This window comes from Sus scrofa, chromosome 15, assembly GCF_054392235.1.
Source record: "Sus scrofa isolate SSC_HxYL_T2T_F1_AM1 chromosome 15, Sscrofa_HxYL_maternal_Yorkshire_Landrace_v2.0, whole genome shotgun sequence".
Lineage (NCBI taxonomy): Eukaryota > Metazoa > Chordata > Mammalia > Artiodactyla > Suidae > Sus > Sus scrofa.
In genome coordinates, this window is record NC_139397.1 from 24,111,642 (window position 1) to 24,136,250 (window position 24,609).

The following is a 24,609-nucleotide window of genomic DNA, read 5'->3' on the forward strand; positions in this document are numbered from 1 at the left end:
AATGTGAGGAGGACACAACCTTTTTTTGACTTGCTTTGATCAAAAGCATCATTTTTCTCCTCTCTGGTTGATGATTACTGGAATTGAGACTCAAATTAAGCTTGTATCTGACAGATGATGTAATGTGTTGTAATTTTTTTTTTTTCCTTATCTGCAAAATAAGTATATTGGGTTGGAAAGTCAGGAAGTTTTGTCAAGGTCTCTTTTTCATATTTGGCTCTATTCACTACCAAGCAGACAGAGCTGCTATACTCTTGGCAAGCCATGGTTAAAAGATTTGTCATTACCTGGGGTGTTTGAATTTCTCAAGCTGATAGAATAAGACAGGCAAATGTGCCATTGGATTCCAGGGGCTAGAGAGTCTTTGCTTGTATGATTAGAGATGGCTTTTTAACATCTTTCTTCATCCCCGGGGGACTTTGAGGAATGTAGAAGGTGGTGTTCCTATAAATGGGTGCATTGGCTGCCATTTAATGCTAACCAGTTGCTCATCTAATCAAATTCAGTTCTTAGAAAAACTTCAAAAAAATAAATGCAGTTATAACATGAAAAAGCATATTCATAATCTCGGTGCTCTGATTTTTCCTCCTCTGAATCATCAGCATTTGATTCAACCTGTATTTGCCCAGAGCCAACAAACTGCCAGGGGTCATTCTGGGTGTTGGAAAATATCTGTCCCATCAAGACATCATGGGATTTCCAGTCAAGAGGTGCAGAAATGTGACAAGGCATTTATAGTCAAATGGGATACGAATCATTATAAGGTTGAGCACCAGATGCTAGGGGGCCCTATGAGGGGCTGACCTAATTCAGAAAGGGCAGGGAAGGTCCCTCAGGGAAAGTTCTGGCTCACCTGATTTAGGAAGATCTGAAGCTAAACTCAAGGAATGAGGGTAGAGTAGGGAGGGATCCCTGGGTGGAGAGAACCACTTGAGAGGACACCTGGAGGTTAAAGGGAACATGGCATTCTTAAGAAAATGTAGTTCACAATGTTAAGACCAGAGAGCAGAGCAGAGTGATGGTAAAACTGGGAGCTTTAGATTGTATAAAAAAAAAAAGTTTTATTACTTAATAGGGTTTTTAATTCCAAGGTTATTAAAGAAGTGCAAATAGTTACATATCTGGAACAGACCATACTAAATCCAAAAATATTTGTATCAACAACATGACATGACATAATTTGAAGGATCTGTACCAAAGTATCATTGTTACTTGGTATGCCATTTAAAAAAAACCCATAAATCTGCCATTAGAGATGTATTTGGAATTTCAGTACTGTACTCTTGTTGAACAGGGCACATATTAGCTATTTTTGACATAAACCATGCTAATGTGAATTAATCTATCGTATTTTTAATACTATAATGTTAAGATTAGATTGTGGGAATGCAGTGAAAAACAGGCAGAGAGGAATATTTAAGTAGAAGATATGTTAGAGGAATTGCTCAAGGGAAAGACAGAGTTGTGTGAGTACCTGGAAGACAATCATCAGAGAGAGAAAAGGGGTTTGAAAAACTATTGACAGACAGAAGTGGTGGAGTGTTAGAGCTGGCCTGTACACTTAGGAGAGCCCACTGCTTAAATTTACATAAGTTTTGAACACTGAATGTTAAACATGATCATGGTTTAAAAGTAAACAATATAAATTTATAGTTATATTCTTTAAAACAATACTCAAAACTCATTCCTTTCTAATTGCTTTAGTACATTTAATTATTATCTTTCCTCTTTGAATTATTTTAAGCCCATCTTAATTGCCCAATGGAAAAATTATGTAATAATATTCTCTTGCGCATCTTTTTCCAAGGCCTTGTCTGGTGATATCATGTTGGTAAGTTGAAATTGGCCATGATGGGAATATGTATACCATGAAAAATAGCAAACAAATGAAATTAGGGTTTGATTTCATTTGTCCATATAGACTTAAGAAAGTAGTGAATAAAAAATACCTAAAATGTAGATTGAACTTAAAAACGTGTCATGGCCCTAACTGGTACATTGTGAATATCCACAGAAGTTGAGGAAATATTCTTCCAGATTTCAAAAATGACTGTAGAACTATGCTTCTTCATTGTATTCATCTATTATAAGAGTTGGGTAAAATCAACTGAAACATTTTGTGTAAATCAATAGACTACAGAGAATTTACAATAAAGATTATTATATATTGTATTATTGGCCTCTTGAATGCTACATAATCCTTTATATCAATAATATTTTAATAAACTAAGGACTTTTTTTTTGTAAAGTTGTTTGTTAAATATTTGTCACCAGTGGGCAACAGACCAACACGGTTATCTGCTTCACAATTTTGCCCATCTGTGGCCTTTGCCTGAAGGCTTCTATGTATCATTCCTATGAAAATATGCAGATATTTAGTCTTGTAATGCTGCAGCACATGATGGTCGAACTCTCCCAATACTACCCTGCCCATCAGAGCAGATGTTGAAGATTGAGAGGTTGTGCCTGTGACAGGCTCAGGAAGAGGAATTACTTAACTTTGAATTGTGAAATGTTGCTATATTAACACCACACATGTTTTTGGTTGGTGCCATTTGGAGTAGTCATACATGCCTTAGCTTTTGAAAGGCCTCTCTAGAAAAAAATCAGCCAAACATCATTCAAGCTATGGCAATGGATTCTATCAAACAAATTCTTTGTAATTGAATGTTATGTCTCCTCATCAACACTTTGTGGCAATATGTCAAGGCTTGAAGAGACGTTTTTAGAGGTGAGTTCTAATTTATAGTGAAAGCTGGATGGAGGAGAGATAGGGAGTGATCTCTAAAAATAGAAATCCATCCCTAGAAATAATAGATGGCTGTTACCTACTAGTAATCAATAACTTTAAGTATTGCTCATGTGTACTGAAGCTTAGGGACATGTATTATAACTTTAGTTACAGATGACTTGGGGATTGCTTTTTTGCTATTGTAGGAATAATTGGCCACATTTCCATATAACTCCTAATACAGATGGGGTTGTGTTTGGTGTGTATTGGGAAATGTTGAAATGGATTTTTCTATTATCCTTTTCTTTGTCAAAGTAACATATAGGTAAAATCTCTTGGATTCAATTTTGTAAAGACAGGAATCAAATCATACTTTGAATACTTAGTGCTTAGATATTCATAAGGCTCACCACCCCATAGGTACTGAAGAACAATTCTGAGGAAGAAATACAAGAAAGAAAGGAAAAAAGGTGGGGGAAAAAACAGAGAGGGAGGAAATAAGAGAAAGTAATGAGTTACAAAGAATAAGTAAAAAGGCAAAATACTCAGGTGTATTATCACCAACAAAATGTAATGATAACAATATTCTATAATATTCCTATTTCTGTATGAGTTTTCTGGTTCTACCATAACAAAATACCACAGATTGGGTGGCTTAAACAACAGAAACATTTAATCATAGCTCTGGAGGCTAGAAATCCAGATCAAGGTGTTGGCAGGTTTGGTTTCTCCCAAGGCCTCACTCTTTGGCTACATACATCTACCTTCTTCCTGTGTCTTCACATGGTCTTTGCTCTGTGCAAGATCCTTGGATGTCTTTGTCCAAATTTCCTCCTTTTATGATGGGGAACACCAGTCAGATTGGATTAGGGCCCAGCCTCATTGCCTCAATTTAATTCGATCACCTCTTTACTCCCTTTCCTTAAAAATAGTCACATTTTGAGTTTTGAGGGATAAAGACTTCAACATATGACTTTGGGGGTGGGTACCATTTAGCCCATAACATTCTTTCTAGTTCAGTTATTTCATTGCATTGTTGACCTGTCATTTTTAAACTATATTTTTGTTTATATTTTAATATTATATATTTTATCATACCAATAAAAGTTTTGTTATCACTAATGCATCCACTTAAATTGACATTACCTGCATACATTAATGCCTCCATTTGCTCATATGTTATTTTCAGTGTTTTCTATAAATCCTAGTGCAATGTATATCTGTATTTGTCGAAACTTCCTGTTCTCCAAGTTGCGTGATGCTGGTCCTTGCTGATGCATGGAATTAGAAATGATGTGACCAATTTTATTTCCCATGAAAGAGCATCATGATGTTAATAGAAGGGATTAGTGATTAGTTATCTCTCTCTAACATGGATGTGTATAAAAGAAAGAAATTATTCCAGATGTGTGCAGAGAGGCATTCACAGGCTTTTGATGAAGAAATAGCAGGCTGAAGATTACTTATCTGGGCTTAATTTTTTTTTCTTTTACATTTCACCATGCTGAAATTGGACTTTATTATGATGATGAAAATGAAAGCAACTGAATGATGTAATGGCTTAAAAAAAAAAAAGGCAAAGAAAACCATGAGAGACGATCTTCTGACGCCGAACATGGGTATAGCAAGGACAGGATATACATCTTGTTTGATGCTTGAAAGAAAACAAAACAAAACCACTTCTGAGTTGGTGGCTGAGGAGACTTTTCCAACATCTTGCTTGGCATGTAGAAAATGTATTTTCCTATTTAACAGCAACAACTGCGGAAAATGTGCTCAGTCTTTACCTGCATATTTGTGGTGGCAGAACCCACTCAATCATGTAATGGGCTCCGTATTCTGCTGCCAGACCTAGCTGGGCTTCTCTTGACTATTCTGCTTAAAGGCACCTGGCCTGAGGCCTAGAGTTTCAGGTGGTCTCACCTGACTCAGCTAAAGAGCTCTCAGGCTTTTGAAGGTTCTATAATCATGGGAATACAGAGGAAATTCAAATAGGACTCCTTTAATTCTGCACCAATTTAAAGATAAAAAAGCCATTCAAATCATTCAAGTTTTTTTTTTTTTTTTTTTTTTTTTTAGAGCTTAAATCAGGTGTCAGCATTTTTTTTTTTTTTTTTTTTTCCTGTAGAGGGCTTGACAATAAATATTTTAGGTTTTGTAGGCCACATATGTCACCTTTTAATTCTTTTTACACCCTTTAAACATGCAAAACCATTCTTATCTTCAAGGGTCATACAAAACAGGCCTCAGGCTGGATTTGACCCATGGGTCATAGGTTTATTTTGTTCTTTAAGGTGCATAGATAAATGTGGAAAATCTAAAAGTACCCTATAGTGGTACTTTTTTTGACGGGGCTTTTATTTTTAATTTTTTAAAAAATATTTATTTTTTAAATTAATGTATAGTTGATTTATAGTGTTATGCTGACTTCTGTTGTATAGTAAACTGATCCAGTCTCATATATATATGCATATATATTCTTTTTGCTATACTATCTTCCATCAAGAGATGAGAAACAGCAGTACTTTAAAAATAAATCCTAGTTTACTTTTGCTATTCTATGTCCTCCATATGCAAAGCTTGCCTCATAAAACCAAATCAGAAAACCCTCCGGATAACATTGTAGAAGTTTTGAGATTATTATGTAGTTATATTATTTGATTAACTATTTTATATAACTATAAAATTTATATAATAATTTATATATTTTTATTATATACAGTGTTGCTTTTGGACTTCCCTGGTGGCCTAGCAGTTAAGGATTCAGCATTGTCACTGCTGTGGCTTGGGTTTGACCCCTGGCCTGGGAACTTCTGCATGCCTCAGGTGTGGGCCAAAACAAACAAATGAACAAACAAAAAAACAAACTTCATGATTACTGTTATTTGTGAAATGGAGGAGAAGAAATATGGAAAATATATAAAAATATTGATGTTTTAATGTAAGCTCTTAATCCCTTTTTAAAAATTAAAATTTGCTAGTATCAGCCATTTATACTTGAGTTAATCATCTTTTGGGCACTAAGTAGAGGGAAGTTTGAGGGGATAGAAACTAATACCTAGACTGATCAGAAGGCTGAGGCACAGAAACCAAGTTTTCTCCATGTCATATTCTTCTCTACTGTTAGCCCTCTTATTTCACATGAGGGACAATGGTGTTTCTAATAATTTCCAATTATTGTTTATATTCACATATGTGAGTTTTTTCCTTGCTTCTTGGTATAGTATTTCCCAGTTAGAGTACAAGGAAAAAAACTGTATTCATTTGAAACTTCTGTGAAAAATTAGGAAGGTGTAATACAATTACCTCACTGGAATCTAGCCAAACTCCTAAGGCAATCTCTTTACAAAATTGGATCTTAGAATCTATAATGACAATTGTTGGTCAGAACTTCAATTTTAGGCCTCATCCTAAAGAAAATATTTTTTAATTGGAGAGTTGTCCTCAAGGAGTTTTCTTCAAAACATGTTTTATGATTGCTTTTTTAGATGAGTTTTGAGAGAAGAAATGTACTTGAACTATTCTTAGAAAATTCTATTTTTTTAAATGAGTATGGGATACACAATTACAGACTTAAAGATAAATGTTGCTTCATTGTATTTTACCTAACAGCATAAAATATTAATTTTGAGTAGAATGCATTATTTATGGTTAGTTATAACATGAATATATTATCTAGTCAATGTACCAGCTCAAAAAGACACAAGCGAACTAAATTCTGGATGAATCCATTATAGTTTTTGAAAACAGGGAAATTCCGTTACGTGTATTCGCTGATGTACAATATGGAAAAAATGGAATTAGGAAACATGAACTACCTCATCAAACGTAAAACTTTGTATAGAATCTAGGATTGACTTAAAGATTGGTAATCATTTTAAACTTTTACATACACACACATTCCACTGAGTTTTGGGGGACTATGATAACTCTTTCAAAATTGCACTAACATAGCTTTTCTATGAAATGATAGGTACCTTATAGCAGATCACTTTTTCATTTCACCTTCCCAAGGGAAATGTTTGAGTAATATCTTTGGACTGTATGTATTCACTTAATTTACTTGCCTCGGTCAGGCACTGGTCTGGCTTTTAGCTATCTAAAATTTACACAGCTATGCTTAACTTTAACACAAACTAATCATAAACCATGACATTCAATCTAGATTATTCCATATCCTTTTTCAGGTAAAAGAATACTACTACATTTTTGGGAATTTGTATAACCCAATCAGTTTTCTCAACAATGTTATGTTAAAAGTTGTTTAAAAATCAATGAGCTAATCTTTATTCACTACTTGGTACATAGAAATTTTTCAACAAATATTTGATATTTTAACCTATGCTAAAATAGATAATGTATATTAACTTTAACCAATTAGTTTGGGGTCTGTCAAATCTGTCATTTTAATCTTTATGTGTTTATATGTGTCATTTATATACTGAGTGCAATGATTATCTTTTGAAAGCAAAAACATGTAAGTGTTAAAATTTAGGCCTTGCTTATTCTGCCTTTGAACTTGACCATATTAGGAGAAAAACAACAAATCCAGGTGGAGATAAGTAGACAAATAGGTAGCCCAAATGGGTTGCTGAAGAGAGTTTTAGGGAGTTGAGAGTGAGGGAGAAGTATTTGGGGAACTATGTAAGAAGGTAAAGAAACTTATTTCACAAACTTAGCAATACATTATGCATAGGATTTCACCTTGTAATATTTTGAGAGGATCATAAAGTATTGAAAATATTTTCTAAATATCTTTGTCTGTTTGACCTAGGCCAATAGGAGACTGTGAGTACCCTTGTCTGACTATGATGTGGGTTCCACTTTGGGAGCCAGTCTCTACAATTCAGTACTCAACTATATTTCAGACAAAGTCCATACCCACAAGCCTATTTTCTTGCTGGATACAATCTCTTTAGTCTTAAGATCCAAAGGATAAAATTTTACCCTATGAAACATCAATGTTTTTTAGACTACTACTACCGGGAAGCACTGGGAACTACTCCGAGACATAATGGGCTCCCTTATGAAATTGAAAACTGGAAACATTTTTGAAACTCAACTAATTAGAGCCTTTTGTGAATGACAGATGTCCTGGTAGCTATGTTGAGGCTCATACAAGGCATTTGCTCAATCCAATGAGAGGTGATTCCCTGGGAAATTGGCTGCTACTCTGAGTATTGCTTTGGAGCTGTTGACACTGGCTATTTGTTATTAGAAGCTTGAGAAGTTTGGATGGAGTTCCTTGTGGAGGCCCAGAAAACTAATTCTCAGAATCCTGGTTAGAACATGCTACTTAAATAGTAAATAGTCTAGAAATGGGATTAAAGACAGTCAACAAGGTGAAGGTCTACAGTTCAAATTAGGGATAATTTGTGATCTGAAAGATACTCAGCTTCTATTTGTGTTACAAGCTGCTTTACTGGCTTAGACGCTATGGAGGGTACAATGATTTGCCTGCATTCCTGAGTTGAATACATTTTTGCATATCGAAAAGATATGGTACTTGTTTGTAGAGGAAAGAGAAATTTAAACGAGATCCTTTCAGGATAAGATGTAGTACAGTTTGTATAAATATGTATCATGGCTAGAGCATGTGTAGGATAGCTAGGGATAGATAATGTAATGTTAGGCTCTGTTTTAAACCTAAGGGCTTCCCGAATTCTCAGTATTGTAAAGCTAATCAGTTTTGAGTCAGAAAATGGGGAAAACGTTGAGGTACTTGGGAAATAAAAAAAGCTAAGACCAAATTACAGAGCTCATATTCAAGGTGGGAGGATAAATATATGAATGGATTAGCTTCCATCTCTTGATAGTTTATTACTGACAAAACAGATCTTGAATAGTGTGGGTATGGTGGCACCTCAACCACAATCAGGAGACCCCAGCAGCTAACCCAGGGTACTGTTGTGGAGACCATGGCCAACTAAACTGCTTTGCTTTGACAGTGTCAGATAAAAAGAGTGGGGTGGGGGGTGGAGTGGGTGGGCTGCCATCGCTGCTTGGCTGGCTATCTACTTCTCATTTTTTGTAGGCCCTTCTATGTAGGGCTGCAGACAACCCTTTGTTTGCTAGAGGAAAATCTAGTTGCAAGCTGAATCTATGAGGAAAAGAATCCAGTGAATAACAAACCTTTCTTATTTCACGGTAGAGACCCTGAAATTAGGTGTGGTGGTAAATAGCATTGTTAACTAATTCTTTTCCTGCTCAGGGTGTACTAGTCAGAGACATGAGGGTTGATCTTGAGTCTAATCTACCTAAAGTGTACACAGGACTCTGGTTACAGATTTTTTTTTTTTTTTTTTCTAATTTACCTTAAATCCTGAGGCCAACAGACAGCTAACACTCACCAATCTCCCCTCCTCCACCCCACCCTGCCCCAGTACACCACCACAATTCTTCTATGAGCAAATCCTTTAGAAAAAAAATCTGGTACCCCTTCTTTGTGGAACACAACAACTCTCCAAACCATTCCAGTGTTTCTCGACTTTGTTCATTAGATTCATTTGGAATATGAGGGCAAGGCCTTTGCTTTTTACTGAAGTATAGTTAATTTAGAGTGTTGTTTTAGTTTCAGGTATATAGCAAAGTGAGTCAGTTTATATATACAGAATATGAACAAGAATATATACATAAAGAATCTGAACAAGAATATAGGAGTTCCTGCCGTGGCACAGTGGTTAACAAATCTGACTAGGAACCATGAGGTTGCAGGTTCGATCCCCGGCCTCGCTCAGTGGGTTTAAGGATTTGGCATTGCCATGAGCTGTGGTGTAGGTTGCAGACGCGGCTGGGATCTGGCATTGCTGTGGCTGTGGCGTAGGCCGGCCACAGCTCCAATTAGACCCCTAGCCTAGGAATCTCCGTATGCCGAAAGTGTGGCCCTAGAAAAGACAAAAAAAAAAAAAAAAAGAATATATATATGTATTTTTATCATAGGTTATTACAAAATATTGAATAGAGTTCCCTGTGCTAGACAATAGGTCTTTATTGGTTATCTGTTTTAGATACAGTAGTGTGTATATGTTAATCCCAAATCCTAATTTATCCCTCGCCCCTTTCCATTTTGTTAATCATAAATTTGTTTTCTATGTCTGTAGGTCTATTTCCAGGTCAACATTTGTATCTTTTTTTTTAGATCCTGGCTATAAATTACATCATATATTTGTCTTTCTCTGCCTGGAGAAGAATTACCTGGGGGTTGCAGTGGGCAGGGACTTGGCCATAGCGGTTTTTTTAGAAAGTTCTCCAGGAGAGTTCAAGGCATAAGTAAGACTGCCCTAGCCAAAGCATTTAAATGAGATGGGGATGGGGTTTGTGAAGGGTTGGTCATGGAATGTTTACACCCTGTCAGCCTCTCCCCCACCAACCTACTTGGCTTTTGCTTTCTTCGTGATATTGATCTGAGTACTGTGATGTAGGAAAGTAGAGATGTTAGAAAGGGGAGATTGATTTACACCAGGATGAGAAACCTGCTATGGAGAACCAATAATAGATAGCTTCAAAGGTAGATTGGGGTGGAGATAGTAGAAAATACCATCACTCAAGGGGCTCAGGCTAGAAAGTTAGGAGGAGTTAAGATATAGAAGAGAAAGAATGTAGGACATCTCTAGACATATGGGTTACAAAGAGACCAGGAAGTCAGATTTCAAGAAAGTTTAAAGAATAGAAATTCCCTATGTTGGTCTTTGAGAAACTAAGAAAAATTTGCTAGTCTAATGTTTCTTTTTCTTTCTTTTTTTTTTTTTTTCTTTCTTTCTTTTTTTTTTTTTTTTTTGGTCTTTTTGCCTTTTCCAGGGCTGCATCTGCAGCATATGGAGGTTCCCAGGCTAGGGGTCTAATTGAAGCTGTAGCTGCCAGCCACAGCCACAGCCACAGCCATGCCAGATCCCAGCCGTGTCTTTGACCTACACCATCGCTCATGGCAACGTCGGATCCTTAACCCACTGATGGAGGCCAGGGATCGAACCTGCAACCTCATGGTTCCTAGTCGGATTCGTTAACCACTGAGTCACGACGGGAACTCCCAGTCTAATGTGACACATACCTGACATGGAGCCATAATATAGTTCACCTTTATATACTTACATCTTTTGTAGCATTAATTTCTGGATCAGATTGTGCAAAGTGCAAAATAGGTACAAATTAAATGCTAAAATACCTTCAAGCATTCCAAATATTTGTTACAAGCTCTAGCTGTAGTTAACCTAAAGGTTTAAATGAGAATTCAGTTGAAATAAAATTTAATGTTCAAGTTTAAAACTTCCTGCAGTGGCCAAGGGTTAGATTTTATCACACAGAGGGGAGCTTTGGACATCAACCTCCTAAAATTTGCCTTATCAACATAACCAACAGGGAAATCCATTTCTGAGGCAAAACAAGCTATAGATCTGAAATGAAATAGATAATCAAAATGCTGAAGAGGAAAATAAAAAAAGCCAAAGGGGAAATAGGATATTTTTTTTCATGAGCATTGCTTCCAATGCTTTTTTCAATATCCCAGACCAATTTGTAGGTGACATAGTAGCTATGAACAAAAGTGTTATGACTGCTTGACTTGCTGATTGCAAAGTGACAAAACTCAGCCCTCTACAGAGTTAATCTGAAATAGCGACTTTCCAAAATTAGAACATTTGTCGGGAGAGTTAGAAAAACGGGGGCAGGTGGAGCAAAATAAAAGCAAGTGGATTTTTTTATGGTCTTGATCTCCCTTTGCATTTGAAAATGTGACCACCAGAAGAGCTATTACTAGTGTGGGTATCACACCTGATCCTGTCTGATCAGCTATTTTTTGATTTGAGTTTCTGCTTCTAGACTTTCTAGTGCTCTTCATGGTCTGCATGGTGCCATTGCTGCTTAAAAGAAATTGTGTGTTGCAGTTTTCTCTGTCTTCCGTATACCCCCATAAAGCCCTGTGTCTCATTTCATCTTTCAATCAATCATTGAAATTAAGCTCACTGTTAAAACATGTCCCTGACCACTATCCTAGCTCAGTTTTAAAAGGTACAATCAGTTAAACAGCCAATTATCTCTGCAATATTTTGTTGGCATTTACGTATCCTAGATTATGGAGATTTTTCTGGAAGCATGTCATAGAGCTAAGTTAATTCTTTACAAGATTAGTATAAGTCATACTACAACAATTCAGTGGGTAACAAGATATATCATAGTGTTACTGCCCTTCAGTAGTTTTCAGTTGAGAAGGTGAAGTAAGGTTAGAGGTGAAGAGGTCTTAAACTATACAAGCTTTTCAAAGACCTATAAACTCTCCAATTAAGTTCTAAAATAATCTGTTTGTACTATTTTTTAAGTGTAATTAATAAATTAATTGATTTTCATGGTTGTTTCCCACTTGAGATTTTGTTACCTTTTAAACAGACTTGCTTGCTTTTATTCAAAATAACAAAAGTATGTGCTAAGTATGTGTAAGGTACTACCGAGAACACAGAGGCATTCAAAAACGAATAGTCCCTCTTCTGACTATATGCTCAATAAAGTAATGAATCAGAGATATATATGACTGTAAATAAGCAGACTCTTAGTTGGGTCCCATATGAGTAATTGATGTGAAAATCATGTCATAGAATTCATCTTTTAAAATTGCTTAAATTGCCCATGACTTTTTGTGTGCATGGCTTTTTAAGTGTTCCACTTTCTTTCAGCAAGTCCCAATGCAGAAGTGCATTGTCTTCTGAACAGAGTGCTGTTTAGTTGGGTATCAGATGAGGTTGTTGGCGTGTTTATAAGGTATTTTAATACAAAAGGCAAACAACAAAATAGCAAAACAAGATAGGACACAATTAAAAACACACACACAAACCATGTTCCTATGTTAGGTTTGATGTGTTTATTTGAAGGTTCACAATTTAAATGCTGTATGATGTATCTTCACTTTATTAAAATACTATGACAGCTGCCTTAGGAGAAATGCAAACAAAGGGTTCTGGGGTTTAAAGGAGAAAAAGCTCATACCAAAGAAAGAAACTTTTAAAGGAAATTGAATTTGAGATTTTAAGAACAGTTTTGATTTGACAAACTAAGCTTTCCAATACAAGCAAGTGCAGTCTGGGCAAAGCACACAACTTGAACAAACAAACAAAAAATCAAAATGTCTAAATGTATTGTAACTAGCCCTTTCTATCAGAAGTTTAGAGTATGAATTGAACATTAGGAAGTGATTATGTCCAGAAGGGCGGGTTAGACATTGTTATGAGGGAGAGAAGTTTACACTGAACTGTAAAGGTCACTTGGAGGAGAGTACCTTAGTTGTGGTTTAGTTGTATGAATTGACTTATACAAAACTAGAGTTCTTATAAAAAACTAGAGAGGAGAAAGACTTGAGACATATTGTGCAGAAGGATGATGGAGATAAGGAGAGCTGGAACTGAGAGTGTGGTATTGAAAACAGCAAAGTACAGGGAAGACCCAAGAAATGTTGCTGTGTGGATTTTGTCCCCTACTGATAAGATTGATACTGACAATGGGAGAAAAATTTGCATCTCAATCACACATTAGGTCAACTACAGCTTCTTGAATAAAGGTAGTCAGTCACTTATTCAGGTGGGTATATAGGTATAATATATAGTATAAAATACACAGAGATTATAACTACTAAATTGCTCATAAAATAAAACTTTATTTTTCCCTTTTCCTAGGATTCATTCAAAACACGGATAAAGTAACAGTCCAAATATTTATTCCTTAGTAATATTTTACATGTATCTCATTTGGCAGTATCTCTACACTTGTGTCTGTATGTTGGATCTAACTTATATCTTTAATTTTATGTGGTATGCATTGTAGTCTCTTCAGTGAAAGGAAGTTAAATTACTACAAAGGGATTTATAATCCTTCTTAAGTGATGAAATTTGTTAGTAAGCCTTTTAAATATAGAATATAATTAAGTTCATCACAATTACTTTAGATCAATAGTTCATCTGTGGTTATGGGGAATGTGCTTTAGTAATGTATTATGCCATTATTATTATTAATTTTGTATATTACTTGATAGAAAAATAAGGTCATTATGAAAGTGTTCTTGCATTCATCCATACATTCATTTATCTAAATCTATCTCATTTTTGACTTTTGATCAGATCAGTTGTGTTTAGTCTTTTCAAGACAAAAACCTCACTAATTTAAAAAGAACAAGGCTTTCTCATTTTTTATGAAGAATATAATTTCTCATGATTTTATCAAGTTTTTCTTTTCCTTTCCTTTTCTTTTCTTTAGAAATTGATTTCAAGATCGGAGTTCCTGTCGTGGCTCAGTGGTTAACAAATCTGACTAGGAACTGTGAGATTGTGGGTTCAATCCCTGGCCTTCGCTCAGTGGGTTAAGGATCTGGTGTTGCCGTGAGCTGTGGTGTAGGTCACAGACTTGGCTCAGATCCCACGTTGTTGTGGCTGTGGTGTAGTCTGGCTGCTAAAGCTCTGATTCAGCCCCTAGCCTGGGAATTTCCATGCCCTGGAAAAGACAAAGAGACAAAAAAAAAAAAAAAAAAATTTGATTTCAGGATCCTGGTTGAATCATTCCGACTCCAAACATTTATTTTTTAGTTTTTAACAATAGTAAAAATTATATAATGCCTTGAGGATATAGTCCTTGATTTAAAAAAATCAACTTTGTCATTATTTTCTCTTAGACAAAGTTGAATAAAATACAAATACCCTGGAGGAGAAGGGTTAGGGAAGCTGATAACAATATCTTGGATTTTATATATTATACACCTGGTGTGTGTGTATAATAAAACCTGGGTAAGATTAAACAAATGTTTTGTTATAGCTCACTATATAAATTTTGACTCTGTGATTTGGGAAGTCAGGAATATACAGTCATTTTTACATATGAAAACAATGCAACTCATTCTGCATATCCTCATTAATAGTTATCCATTTAGAAGTATTAGAATACCAATGTTCACTTAAAAATTAATATAACCCCGTATATCACATAATAGCACATGTAATATATTTTCTCTGACAACTATCCCAATATAGATTGTTTATAGTTGGATTCGCACAAACTTATCCATCCAATAGTCTTCTAAATGGATACAGATAAATTTTGATTTACTTTCAGTGACTAGTTTAATCTTCACACACATCTAGTGTATACCATGAAATACTAGATGTTCTTGTGACATGAGCTAAATATACATAGGGCACTTAAATAACATATTTACATGCATCTGATGCTTTTCCAGTGCAGTGGTGACAGGGAGAACTTGTAACTTTCATTTACCCATATGGCCCTTAAGTAGCAGATGTCTAGAGAAATTGACGAAAGATGTGAGTCATAGTATCTGCAGAATTTCTCTAATTCTTTTTTCCCAGTTTTGTCAAAACATTGTATAAAAGAATGATAGTTTATGAGTAACAAAATAAATCCTACATTTCAAAAGTCTGTCACATTTTCTGCAAAGTATAATATCTCTTTTCTGCCAAAGACTGTTAACACTTAACTGGTAGAGTGTTGTCTCATTGTTTACAAATGTCTAATATATAAAGCTGATGTGGTTCATTTTCCCATCTTGTTATAGAGTTTCATGTAAACAAGTCTAGAAACCAGCATCTTGAAAATATTTTACATTGTAACATAAGTGACTTTTAAACATTAATTTTGACCCTCAGTAAGAAATGTATTTTACATTGTGATCCAGACAATGCATTTGTGTATTTTCAATACCTAACGGTAAAAGAAAAGTTTCACAAAGTAATACTAATAATATACTCTTATACTTTCTTTCAATTTTATTTTTAAACATTAATATTTATAATCCTATACTCCATAAATATAATCAAATTTATAGATAAATATATATTCCTTTAGCTTTTCATATTTTGCTTGTTTTTATTACTATACCTTTTGTGAATTGGGATTTTAAAAATACTTTATATTAAAAGAGAACACAAAATAGTTTAAAAAAATTTATTCATAGTTCATTATGAGATAGAGTATCTTTTTTTTACCTCATAGATTTCTATAATTCATGAAAACCCTGGAAATTCCATAAACAGTATGTCCAAAGCTAGATATATTCTTGACAGGAGGATGTTGTACATTTCTTTTGTTTTCATGTTTAACATTGTGTGCTTCCTATTTATTAACATGATAAGCAATCTAGGAATTAAATGCTTTTTTTTTTCTTTTTGGCTTCTATCCAATTAAGGTAACTTGTTTAAACTTCTAAAGCAAGAAATTTGTTGGACTCACCATCTGATCAGTATAGTCAAATGCCAATTATGATAAATCAAAAAACTGTTCCTCTTTCCAAAATATCACATTGTAATTACACTTTTTAAACTGGCCACCTACAATTCAGATTAGTTCAATCATAAGTCTTTATGTTGGCGAGACAAAGAGAAGAAAAGCACAATTCCTTTTCTGATTAGCACTCTAAGTTTTAAGTCAATGTTAGACTTGAACCTTTGGGACATCATGGAAGGTTCAGTTCTGTATCTATAAAAATGTGCATATTCTCAATGTTTTGCTTAGTGTTTTTGATTTACTAACCAGGTTCCTGGCTCTGTAGAGTTACTAACTCTGGTCTTAGGCACCATCTCCCACACTAAATGATAATTTTCTTCTATTTCCATGTTGAAGAAAATTAGACATGTTTCTTAAGGAAAAAATTCAAAACCTCTTCATTTAAGAAAAAGAGGGTTTTTTTTTTTTTTTTGATGGAAAGAATGAGCACATTTCTTATTAGAAAAAAATATATCTAAAGCATGAAAGAAAATGTTCCCCTGGCAGGAATACACTGAGGGCTGTTTATCTTGCACTAGTCCAGGTATCTTCTATGCTTTTCTCTTTGAACAGTCCCTTTAGGGTTTCATTGATTCCCTAGAATGTAAAATTTCATTCACCCTCTGAAATCCCCAGTAATATCCATTTGCAGAAAATATTGTTACCCAGTCTTATGTTGTCTGTTCGCTAGAGTTTTGTTCGTATAACAGCAGATTTTCTTGTTTCACATATTTGGGCAGAAGTTAACTCCAGAAACCTTGTTCTGAATTGACTTTGTACCATTTCTCTATACTAGTAGTACTCTAATTATAAGCATAAAGGAGACACTCTTATGAGGACTTTAAAGGATTTTCCTAAGACATTCTGAAAATAAAATGACCTGTTCCATGAGACAAGTTTCTTGATTTAAATAGGTTTTTCTTGAACATTATAATATGCTCCAAAGGACCAAGGATCCTTCCTAATTATAAAATCAGTTGCTAATTATGTGAGAGAACCTAACGTGGGATCTCAAAAGTAAGCCCGAATAAGAGGAATAAAGCAAATTTCATAAAGCAGCATTAAAAGTAACAGTGCCTCTTAATTTATCCTTAATATCTTCTTTCCACAGTTTATATCTTGGAAGTCCTAAAGCAGAGCATCTCTTTCTCTCTCTCACACACACATACACACACACACACACACACACACACACACACACACACACTATACCATATAAATGTTTCAGTGCTTTAACATAAATTAAATAGAACCTCTGTCCTCAGGAAGCTTATGTCAGATGTAAGTAAGCCTTATAAATGGATGAGTATGAAACACATGAATGAGTGGTTGTGAGCAGAGAGCAGAGAGCCACACTCAGAGAATAGACACTCTCCACTGTTGGTGGGAAGTGGGGTTGAAATGGGTAGTGGGGCATCAGAGAGTCCTTCAAGAAGGAGTTGTGACTGAGTTTTATGGAATTCAGTCCTTGCAAGTTGAAGAATTTTTCATAAGTCTGCATAGGCCCTGCAAATTTGGGTCACTATAAGACTGTGGATTATATAGTTATTCTCAAACATTCTTGCTATCAATACTAGTACTGATATAGAGCTAGCTAAACAACAGATGGATATTGTCTCCCAAATGTTCTTACGGAGAAATTACAAAAAGGACAATTTAAAATATGAAGTCAATATTTTTTTATGGGCCTGATCGTTCACATAAAACCATGATCTATATTTTAAAGCAAAGTCTGCAGACATTTATGCTGCATGAACTGAGGACCACACAAGATCTGTCAGCCTAAATTGCCTCATGTCAACTCTCTCACATGCAAACATACATAAGAACACACACACACACACATGCACACTGCTCTGCAATGGCCTGCCAGTGACCTTAAAATTTCCTCCCTGATAAAAAAACCTTAATTAAAATATTATCTTGCCTGATAACCTCTGCTAGAGCATATCTGTATTACCTGGTAGTGGTGACACAAAAAGAAATACTCCCTTTAAACATGTAAATTATTAGTTGATATATTTTTTTTCTATTTCCTTGTCAGTGAATAGACTCCATATCGAGGACTGAGAACTAAAAGCAAATTTTTGATTGAAGATGGTGTGTTAAGACATTTAGATCTTTCCTAATGAGAGAAGCCTGGGAGGAATGCTGGCATTCAGGGCCTGGGGAAAGTAGGAAGCTACCTGAAGGTTTGCGGTGATTAGGAAGCATGAGAAAAGGGGGCAGAATGAGCAAAGGACGGGAGGGGATGATAAAGACCTTCTCCTTGGAGTTGCCTTAGGTTAACCCTCCATCTTCTCGGCTTTGGAGAATCACTGCCAAATTATAACATCCAGGGTGAGGCGGAAGTGGGCTGAGTTAAGCTGTTGGCTGTGGCTCAGGCTTCATAAAGAGCCAAATGGATAAAGAAAGAAAAATGCCAAAGGCTTTTCAAAAGGATGTGTTTATACAAGGATTCAGGGTGTGAACACTGAAAAAGGACTTTTGTAACATTTAGTTGGTGTCCTTGGCTCTTGAAGGAGGGAAGCACAGCCCTGAGCAGTCACTGTCATGTAGCAATGATTTTACATCAGCAGCCTGATGTATCTGGTGGCAGCAGGAGGGAAAAAGTAAAATCTCTCCTCTGATTGAAGCAGAGGATTCATGGGAGAGGAGCATAAGTGCCTGAATTAGGAGACTGGGATCATCAGTTGAAATCTATTCTCTTTAGGGAGAAAAAATTCTCTGATGAGTGCAAGTAACTGGGACCTTGCTTCCCTCTTTTATAGCTCATCTTAGAAATGATACCATTGCTTGCCAATAAAAAAAAAAAAAAAAAGTTTGAGGCTTAATTCAGAATGGCATCCCCATTTAGGCCGTAAATGTTTGAAGCTTAAGCTTAAAATCAGACTCGTCTTCTGACTCGCTGCAACACAAACAACCCCTAGGGCACTCGAAGTATTTTTATATGTATAAATTGCTTTTGCTGTACAGAAGTTTTAAAAATCCAGCCTTTTGTGTCTCAAAGAGGCGAAGGTATTAAAAGGGTGGTAATCTCTGCAAGAGCTTTAAATTCAGCTTATGTCAGGCAAATGCAATTTAGTTCATATGTCTCATGTATCTAAGTCTCTTAAAAAAAAGAAGAAAACTCATTATACCCCATGGAAAGCAATTTATAATGAGACCATCACCAGTAATTGTTTGTTTTAGGCTGTGAAGTAGTGGGGCACTTTCCTGACTGGATGGAATTGACTAAAAATAACTTTTTTTTCCCCCTACATTTGCAAACAGGATAGGTTGCAGTGAATAAGCTGCCAGTATAAGCCCTTCCATTCCAAAGAAGACATTTTGGTGATGTAAGAATAACATGGAATATGGCAATATTTTTCAAAGTCAACAACTTGTGCAATTTAGTGACTTCTACCGCAAATTTCAAAGAGCGTTCTTGATTTTAATAATGTTTAACTCTGAATAGATTTATTGCCTCTCTTCAGGTATGCACCCCAACTTTTCCAGACATGACCTCACCTGTCTGCTTAGCATACCTGATGAAGATGTGGCAGCCTCTGTACTTAATTTAACAGACAGTTAATGCCCCTCCTCTCAGAAGTGAACTATCTGGCAGCCTACCTTTCTTGACAAAGCTAAGAAGTACGATTTAAACACTAAAATATGCACAATAAAAATTACAACCCACAAAGTCCATGCAATAAGGTAAATGCATTTTTCTCCTATGAACGTTCCCTTAGAATCTACAAAATCTGATTTTACTGACAGTTTTAACAAGCTTAGTTATCTGGTTGCCAAACCTACTGCCTATTAGGAGGTAGCAAATTAGAAAAGGGAGTAGGGCTGTTAGGACCAGCACAATGATAGCAGTGAAAAGTGACAACAAGATTGCTGACAGAAAATCTATAAAAAGCCCACACAGCAGCTCAAAAACACAGGACCTGAGCTATTTAATAAGGGTAAACAGACCTACAAACTTTTATAATCCCTAAGAGTATCACCATACACTAATTGGTACACCTAATGATGGCCATAGGTCGTTTAGGAATGTTACCTTAGTTTCAATAGTTTAATCAGTTTTAAGAAAATTTAAAAAAAAGTATAATTCATTTAAGATATTCATTCAGAATAGCCTTTTTTTTTTTAATAAAAAGAGGTTTCGAGGGCTCAACCTTTGTCATACTGTTTTTGTCCATTTTGCTAATTCATGATCCAATATTACAAGCGAGTCCCACTTACAAAATTAAGCAACTAGTATAGAAATAAAAAAGAGAAATATATTTATTTGACACTGAGACTATCCAAGCTCATTTAGTATATACTCATCTTCAAAATCATCATTTAAAATGAAGTCATAATAAAAAAAAAAGAATTCAGAGTTCTTGCCATGGCACATTGGATTAAGAATCTGACTGCAGCATCTCAGGTCACTGCAGAGGTGTGGGTTAGATCCCTGGCCCTATGAAGTGGGTTAAGGATCTGGAGTTGCTCCAGCTGCAGCAGTGTAGATTGCAGCAGCATAGGTTGCAGCTGTGTCTAGGATTCAACCCTGGCCCCATATGCTGTGGGTGTGGCCATAAGTAAATTAATTAATGAAAAAATAAAGTCAGTGAATGTTTTAACATGGCTACTTTTATTTAGCTGACTAAATATATTGAAAAATCCTTCTGATATGATTAAGGTTGCAGGTTCAAGTCCCATATGAATTTGTTATATTTATCTTATGCCTCTGTTTACCCCTCAAAATGGCACAAAAAATTAAATCCCTCAACACCTGCAGAAAACTGACCATATAATTACTGGAATAAGATCTTATTGTCCATGTATTTTGAAATAACAAATCAAATAATGAAAATCCATGGTTCACTGGGTTAACTCCATATGGAGAAAGAAAGAACCAGCCCACATCATGCACCTACTTGTATGGCAAACACAGCGCTCATGGCACACTTACATTATCTTTCAATAAACCTAGAAGACCAATTTTCCTAGGAAGAAAGTGAAGCCCACAGAGGGAAGCTCTATCAAATGCAGGATGTTCTCATTCCCTTTAACCCACTGCTAGGGAAGCACTACAACAACCCCTCTGAAGGTATGTTGGTTGTTAACATGATGATACAGATTAGCTTGAGAGAGTTTTAGTAATGGCCCCTGGTTCCCAGTTTAATTAGTTTGGTGACTGAGACACTAAAACCAACTGGACAGAAGGACATAGCCATAGTTGCAGTTCTTTCTGTGGCTATCAGATTGTAGAACAGTATTACGTTATGTTTCCTAGGCCTTTGCATCTTGTTAAAAAGAGAAAAAATGAAGAGGATCCTTCAACTACCTCTACCTAGATAAGCCAGCACATTATTATTTTATTGTGAACAGTGAGCAAAACTATGTATCTGATAATTAAGTTCCATAATACTTTCGATAATTACCAGATTGTGTCTGATATATGAAATTGAGTTAAAATCAGGTAAAAAAAAATTTTTACATGTAACATTCACTTTTTTTTTTTTTTTTTTTTGTCTTAGGGCCACACCTGCGGCATATGGAAGTTCCCAAGAATCAGAGCTGTAGCCGCCAGCGCACACCACAGCAACAGCAACACCAGATCCAAGCCGTGCCCATGACCTGCAACACATCTCATGGCAACGCCAGATACTTAACCCACTGACCAAGGCCAGGGATTGAATCTCTGTCCTCACGGTCACTAGTCAGGTTCGTTTCCACTGAGCCACAACAGGAACTCCCTTTTTTTTTAATCTTTTTTTTCCACTTGCTTTTATTCTTGCCTCCCTGTTTCTTGTGCATCTTTGCACTATCAGGTATTGGTTGCAGGGAAGCTGCTAGTCCTCAGAGAGGGGTTGATGGATGCACGTTTGGACAATTTTGTTCTTTGGGATACTGGGACACATTTGGACAAGAATTGTCAGTGTTTGCACAAGAATGTACATCCTGAGAGAAATTATATTTTCCATTCTCCATGAAGAAAGACATTCTGTGGAAATGAGATTTATCAGATACCTACGTAGTCAAAATCTAAGATAAGCTGACTTAATGAAGAGTATAACTGAATACACCTCTTTTGATTGAACAAGGCATTAGCATTTAGAAGGTGAATTAGATTTCTCACATCTTGTAAATAACTGAGCAGAAAGAAAGAAATCTTGGTGTATATTTAAGAGTACTATGATTTAAACTGTGTTACAAATACTATTGGTTATGATTCAGTTTATAATAGTAATAACACTTGACACATTATTTTCATTAATTTTTTCTTCATTGTTTTGCTATTTGATATACATTTTAATTATATGAGCATTAAGTATCCCACGTGTATTTTAACTATTGAAGTAATCAGTATCACTAATCTCGGTGGTAACTGTGTTTAAAATTCCAATAATTACCCCAAAGTTTTCATAAACAAATTCCCTGAAATGAGAAGGTTGTGTAGACATTTCAATGTGTATTTCAGTATACCATATTTAAAGGGAGAGAAATTTCATATAATATTCACAGAATAACTTAAATGGCTAAGGAAAGGATATTAATATTTATTGAGAAACTAATGTGCACCAGACACTCCCTAGTTGGTTTATAGCTGCTATTTAAAGTTTCCATCATAATAATGAGATAGACATTATCCTGCTTTTAAAAAAATAAAAAAACTCAGAAGCTCTATTTATAGAAAGTGGCACACTTAGGATATAAGTCTGCATCTATCCCCCAAAGCAGGTGTTTTTTTCAATTATATGATGTCTTCTGGCATTAATTGTTAATTGTCCTATGTAGTAGACTATTGACTGGCATAATTTAAATTATTCAGTGTCTCTCAGTCTGCTAGATTCAGGAAAAGAGGTTAGATGACACATATAATTTTTGCTGATGTCAAAATAATCATGTAATTTCTTGGCTGTATAGCCCAAGCTCTTTGCATATTTGCATATTTTAACTGTATGTTTCTCTTCATTTCCTTACAATATGCAAATATTTGTAGGTGTGTAATGCAGAGTGAGTTTCCTTACATGCTATTTTTGCAAATGGTTTTTGGGTACAGTCTGCCTAACATGACCACTTCTTCTCTATTTCTCTCTTTAATGTGTACTTGAATTTATCAAAGGCATTTGAGCATATATGTCTGTGGCATGTGAATATAAATATCATCATATAGCTAAAATTTTCAATCACTGCATTTGTTCTAGAGTGCACTAAACTGTGATTTAATGGGAAATTAAACTGCTTTCTTGCTGGTTTATCTATAAAATGCTTTAGATTTATTTCAAGGCACAGCTTGTGCTAGTCCAAAGCTATCTCTAGTCTAATGGGGTCCAACATTTCATTTTATTTTTATAATTCCTCCATATTTCTACAAAATAAAAAAAAAGTAGTATTGTAAGGAACAGATGGATATTTCAGTAAGACGATAGTTAATGGTAAAAATCTATCCAAAACTATTAGCAGTATTGATTTTTAAGGCTTTTTTTCTATATAGTTTAGATATGTTTATGATGCAAAAATAAAGTGATGGTAATAAATTAAAAGGATATATATGAGACATTTTTATTCACATTCAACATCTCATTTAGAAAAAGGAAATGAAATTAAAAAGTATATCATTCATTGAAAAGCTTTAATGATTTAACCAGACAATCCTATTTCTATGATATGATTACTTCCTCAGATGAATTTTACGTTATATCAAAACCCATATTAAAGTTATTTGCTTCAGATAATGAACTGGACAGTATTTCTCTAAAACTATCTTGGTATTTATCTACTGGCTTTGAAAGGAGTTCCTGATATTGTACATAAATTATTTTATATTAACTTCAGAATTCATGGTTAAGAGTAGCTTCTCTGGCCCATCCAGGAAGGTAACACACACACAGATGAACATTTAGAAGATGAATGGCTATCATGCCTTCGACTTCCAAACCCTGCAAAATAGGACTAACTTAAAACCCTTTCTCCTCCTAATAAACTGAACCACCTTTCCCCCAATCCCATCCCATCAACATGCATGCTCAGTACTGTGGGATACTCAAGAGCACTTCCCGCTGCTGGTTTTCTGTCCACATGTGTTGTTTTGCATAGGGTATGGGTTCCTTTTACGAGAATGCTTTGTGACAATTGTATTCGATTAAAGAATAACCTATTTAGAGTTTATTTTAGCAATAATAGCATAGGAAAAATATTTTAGCATAAACACCTTAAAAAAATCATTGGATTATCAGTTTACAAGAGAACTGTACTTAAGGCAAAGAGGTTTTGTGGTGGAAAACTGGAGAGAGATTTATCCCAGGGGACTTTCCAGAGAAAAGAAAGGCACTGATGCAGCCAGAAAAACTGAGCAAGGTGTTGTGTTAAGGGGTGGGAATCTAGGTTCCTATTCCAGGATATAGCAGGGGTTGTGGGTGGGAAAGACAAAGACCCATTTAAGATGTTTCACTAATTTCATAACTTGGCCTACATTTTTTAACCTAAAAAATATGATTTAAAAACACGTCTTAATTTACCATCTTAACCACTTTTAAGTGTGTATTTCAGTGGTAAGTATATTCACATTATGACAGAACAGAGCTCCAGAACTTTTTCATATAATATCTGGAACTCTAAACCCATGAAATAACTCCCCTTTTCCTCCCCTA

General features: G+C 35.3%; 1 protein-coding gene and 1 long non-coding RNA gene across 6 annotated transcripts in view; both read left to right on the forward strand.

The window, feature by feature from the left end:
* The window catches only part of LRP1B (LDL receptor related protein 1B), a 1,884,722-nt gene that overhangs the window by 524,472 nt on the left and 1,335,641 nt on the right, over nt 1-24,609 (forward strand). The window lies entirely within an intron of this gene.
* On the forward strand, nt 6,547-12,715 carry LOC146395753 (uncharacterized). Its single transcript, XR_014829232.1, has 2 exons — nt 6,547-9,399; nt 10,722-12,715. It is a non-coding gene; the product is annotated as an uncharacterized LOC146395753 (long non-coding RNA).